Genomic DNA, 5,761 nt, shown 5'->3' on the forward strand with positions numbered 1-5,761 from the left:
CCTCAAAGGGAGGGAACTCCTGGGTACCTCTTCCCAGCAGTCCTAGGCTATTTCGAAATGTCAGCAGGTCTAATCCTAGAAGAAAACACCACTTACTTCTCAACCTGCTGGGGTGCGGTGAGGTCTAAACAATACTAACTGACAAAATCTGCCAGTTCCTGAGAACTGCCAGAGAACTGCCTGAGAACTCAGAGATAAACAGTAAGAGGTATGGTCAACCTTCAGGGGAATGAAGAGACTATCTCGATGCAACAAAAATAAAGGAATAATGTGCTTTGCAGCTTTAGAAAGAACTCTCCTTCCTGCGGGTGCCTCCGTGTCCCAGGCTCTAGGAGGCTACCTAACCAGCAAGGTTGATAGCATGACCCTGGCTCCACTGAAAACTTGGGCCTATAGGCTGGCTTATTCTAAAGGGTGCTTTTTAATTCTAAATTTTTTTTTTAATGTTTAATTTTTTTTTTTTTTTGAGACAAGTTCTCGCTCTGTCGCCCAGGATAGAATGCAGTGGTGCCATTTAGCCTCACTGAAGCTTTGACCTCTCAGATTCAAACAACTCTCTCGTCTCAGCCTCCCGAGTAGTGGGGACTACAGGCATTCACCACCATGCCCGGCTAATTTTTTGTATCTTATTATTATTATTTTTTTGTAGAGACAGGGTTTTGCCATGTTGCCCAAGCTGATCTTGAACTCCTGGGCTCAAGCAATCCACCTGCTTCAGCCTTGGAAAACTGCTGGGACTATAGGTGTGAGCCACCGCGTCCACCTGAACCACCAATCTTTTAATTTTTTCAGCTCCAGCTGGCGAACCCACTACCTGCTCTTCTTAGGCAGCATCCCTTGGTCACTATTCAGCCATCTGCTACTGCCAAAGCAAAAGTCCATGGCCCTCAAAGGGTGGGAGCTCTGGCTATTAGCCACTTACCATTTTGCCTTCTGAAATCCTTGTATTTCTTTCTGAATTCACACACTCAGAATTGGCAGTATATTCTTAAGCTATAAAGTCCTCCACTATATGCCCATCCCAAAAGCCTGAGTAAGATTATTTAATCTAAGAAATGGTTATTTATGGAAATCTGATCTTCTCATTGCCCAATAACCACGGAATACTGAAGAGTTGCCTCAGATGGCAGGGAGCCCGCATGCTAGCTCACACACTATCCCTAGTAGCCATTTAACTTTGGGAAAAGACCTGTTTTTTCTCTGGACTTTAGTTTTCTCCTCTTTAGAAATGAGAAGCTGGTTAGCCAATCAGTCATGTCTATGTCTCTTTCAGGTATATGTTCTACGCTTTGCAAGTGCAAAGTTGACAATCTGAGAATTTGTGCATGCCAAAGGGGCTTAAAAAATCATAGTACCTAACACTTAAGCGCTTGATGTGTATTAACTCATTTAATCCTTCAATAACCATATGAGGTAGGTGTTATAATTATTACCCCTATATTTTAGATGAGAAAAGAAGAAATAGAGAGAGGTTGAGTAACTTGACCCATTATCCGGTAGTTTTAAGGATGGGGTTTGTATTTTTAACCACCATATGCAGGATAATGGGCAGATCTGAGGACTAAGCTTCCTTGACGTTTGCATGCTTAGAAGGTTTCAGAGGGAGTGTGAGAATCACAGTTAATCTGCCAATCAACGGTATTTACAGAAAACCAGGACTGGAGCCAGAGAGTGTCCTCACTGTTACCTGTTGGATTCTCTTGGCATTATTTAGTGCACAACATTACTATAGAGAAACACAAGCACTTTTATGGCAATGGTGTAAATTAGGAGGATTCTGACAGTAAAGCCCAGAGTCACTCCAAGATAAAACCATCAGTTTGGGATCTCTTGGCCACCTACTGACCTGTCAGTGTATTGAGGCAGTTTGGGGTGGGAAGTACGTCAAATGATACTTGAGGAGGGAATACAAGAGGCCAGGCAGAGTGACTTACTTACTATTTATTTATTTATTTTTGGTAGAGACAGAGTCTCGCTATGTTGCCCAGACTGGTCTCGAACTCCCACCTTGGCTCCCAAATTACTGGGATTACAAGTGTGAGCCATCATGCCCAACCCCAGAGAGTGACTCTTGACTAGTTTGGAGAAATAAACCGACTTCAAGGGTCTTCAAAACACAGCCACTTGGAAGTCCTGACTGCCCTTCTCTGATCTCCAGCATGCGCCTCTGCAGAAGCAAGTGCCTTTCACTGAGTCTGACCCTAGCTGAGTGAGATATTTGCAGAGGAAAGGACAACATTCTTATTTTTTTCCTGAAACCAAACAAGAAAACCAGGAAAGTTGCTTGCTAGTCTACTACAGAGAGGTAGTGATGAGAACTTGTAATACTATCTAGATTCTGAGCTCATTGCTCTAGGGCCCAGGGTCCCAAATGGTGCCTCTTTTCAATGCTTATTTACCATAGTTTCACAGAAACATCACCAAGAGTCAGTTAGTTCTTTAGCCTTTGGGTTTTTTCCATCAGTAATCCTCTTGGCACAGGGTGGGGCTGAGCTGGGAACAATATCATATAACTCTGGTTGCAGCTGTCCTTATGCAAACCAGCATATCCACAAGTTACCACCACCTTTTGGGGGAAACCAACATAACAGTGCTGGTGGACACAGCTTCAGGTTGCTAGTGGTCACTGATATGTACCATTGCAACTTGGAAGGAATTCTATATGTTGATACTTTCTTTGATTCTGTCAACCAAACAGCTTTGTGGCACACATGCTACAGTACTGAATGAAATACCTTTCTTTCCCTTGAGCCAAAAGCACATAATAAGCTATAGATTCTTTGCTGCTATGCCATTGATTTATCTACTGTACTTTGTAACCCAGGAGGGCTATAAATCATCCTAACTTTTCAGCTTCACAGAACAGGTTACTTTTAATACAATCTCTTCTTCATCTAGATTTATTTGTTCTGAACCCTAACACATTCTTAGAGCATTATTTCTTACTGAAGACAACTCTCCCTTAGTGTTTGTTTAATGATAATTTTTGTTCACACGCTCTTCCTGGGTGTCCATTTGCCCTTTTTCTTTTTCCCAATGCTTTATATTCCTAGGAATACCCAAGTTATAAGTGGTCAGATTGCCAGCATTCAGCAATCCCAGGCAGGGGGCAGATTTTACTGCCTTTCTCTCTTCTCTTCCATGGGTTGCTGAACAGTGTTAACATTCTGATTTCTTTTAGTAGTAGAGCTCCAAGACAATCTCTTACCCTGTCCTTCTTACTCATTAACTTTAATTTCCAAAAAATGCCACCGATACCATTCAAACACTAGTTCAGGAATTACCATGGGCTGGGCACTGTACTGGGTGCTGGAGATACTGAGAAGAAACATGATCTGTTCTCAGGAAGCTCACAGTATGGTGAATGTGATCATTAAGGTCATGATTAAGCAAAGCAGGAAGTACTCCAAGGAAAGGTGAGCAAGGCATTTACAGGTATGCAGAGGATTGCTTGACCCAACCTGGAAGAATCCAGAAAAACTCATCCAAATCTGGGCACGGTGGCTCATGCCTGTAATCCCAGCACTTTGGGAGGCTAAGGTGGGCAGATTGCCTGAGGTCAGGAGTTCGAGACCAGCCTGACTAACATGTTGAAATCCCATCTCTACTAAAAATACCAGAAAATTAGCTGGCTGTGGTGGCGTACGCCTGTAGTCCCAGCTACTCAGAAGGCTGAGGCAGGAGAATCGATTGAACCCCCTGGGAGGCGGAGGTTGCAGTGAGCCAAGATCATGCCACTGCACTCCAATCTGGGTGACAGAGGGAGACTCTGTCACTCGCAAACAAACATACAAACAAAACCCATCCAAGAGCCACAAAGAGGTTATGCTTGACCTGAACCTTAAAAGACAAGTAGCAGTCATGTTGGGGGAGTCCAAACAAGGGATGGGTTGATGTGGATACAGCAAAGGACATAAAGAGTCATGGCCAGATCATGAACGGTTTTGTCCCTTGGGCTAAGAAATTTGAGCTTTATCTTAAAGTAGAGGAGCCACCAATTCCGAGCTACAGCAAGGAATTGTAATATAGCATTGTATCATGTATGAAAGGACAAAATTCATGCTACTTTCCTAAAAGTAAGATTCTGTGTCCCCGTTTGCTTCATCTAATATTGCTTCTTGGCCCCAGCGATAGCACACAGAGCACCGGAAAACTAGTTCAGGCTTAGCACCAATTCCTGAAGCCAGTTTACCTCTCCAGGACACTTACAGCTATGACCTTCTCCAAGCTCTCCAAGATTGCTGTGCTTGTTCCATATTCTGGTCTGCAGAAGGTGAAAGGGTACTAATCATCCTGGAAGCCTTCCTGGAACAGGATCTCTTTGCACAGGGTCATAAAATGAGGGATCCAGATGGTACAGGGAAGTGTAAATGGCAGCTGGAGATGGGACAATAGTAAGAGCAGAGGCAGAGACACAAGTCAGCAGACCCCACATATGACATGCCAAATACAGGGAGTAGGGGAAGAAGTGGGAGACATGGTACAAGAGGTCAAAAGATTTACTGGTTCCCTGTATTACACGAGAATGTTACTGCACAGCGGATTACACATTTCCAAGTTGGAGACACTAAAGTACAAAGGTGTAAATTGTCTAAGCACAGATATGAGGCAGCGGCAAATTAATAAAACAAATCACATGCCTGTTTCTAACCTGTTTGCCATGGCCAAGAAGAGTCTGTGAAATCAAGTTAGACATTCTGTCTTTGAAATAATGCATTTACAGAGCTTACGGAAGCTTTCAGGTGGAAATGTCTTTACTCTTAAAAAAAAAAAAGAAAGAAAGAAAGAAAAAAAAAACAGCTCAAGTAATGCCCTAATCATCTCCTATTATTGTTTGTATCTGCAGGATTTGGAAACTGCTTGGGAAAACAACTGGATTCCTAATAATCCCTGAACAATTATTTTTATTTTTTTCTGTGGACATTAGCCTTTTAATTTTTCCACAAGGAATTCTGGGCTAATAAATAATAACATAATTTTCTGAGTGCATGGTACTTTTGCTTCATCTGATTTCATGGCTTTCCTGCTCCATGACAACCCACTGTCTTTTCCCTCACCTGTATGTTTTATGATGGTTTTTTCAGGCACCTGAAAGAAAAGCTTTAACACTTTCACTCAAGCTAAGATGCCTCAATTTTCATTAGTGTCTTCATTGGCTAGGAGGTGTTACAGAGACTACCAAATAGTTTCAAAATTACTTGCTCAGTCACGATGCCCACAGTTGACTCTCAGCCTAGCAAAAGAGAAGAAAAAAGTTCTTGTGTTTACTGTCCTGAACATAACCTTACGCTAGTATGCAACCTCCTCAGGTCCCCTCAATTAGGATCACATTTCCTATTTTACAGTTATAATGCAATGGACTCTGCGTACTGTTCAATGAATATAGGTTTAATGTAATAGGTGTATTTCTGCAAATATATATGTAAATGATGATTTTGCAAGCACCATTTAAAATTACCTGAGGGGTATTTTCTAAGTAACTGAGAATCTTTTTGTAAAGCAAAAGCCCTTTTAAAAATTAACATCATTCCTTATTTCGTGTGTTCTAAGTTGAGGTTTTCATGGACTAATTTCAAAAAATGATGGAGGTCACCATTCTTTTTCATTTGTTGAGTAAGCTTTACACCAACACAAGAGGCCATCACGCTTTGCCCTTAATCTTTACTAAACAACGACATTTGAGCATGTGGGCTACTGAGACAGAAAAGTTCCCCCATGAGTCAGCAGCCAGCCCCAGCAAAACATCTCATGGTTCCAACTA

This window comes from Macaca thibetana, chromosome 14 (genome assembly GCF_024542745.1).
Source record: "Macaca thibetana thibetana isolate TM-01 chromosome 14, ASM2454274v1, whole genome shotgun sequence".
Taxonomy (NCBI): Eukaryota; Metazoa; Chordata; class Mammalia; order Primates; family Cercopithecidae; genus Macaca; species Macaca thibetana.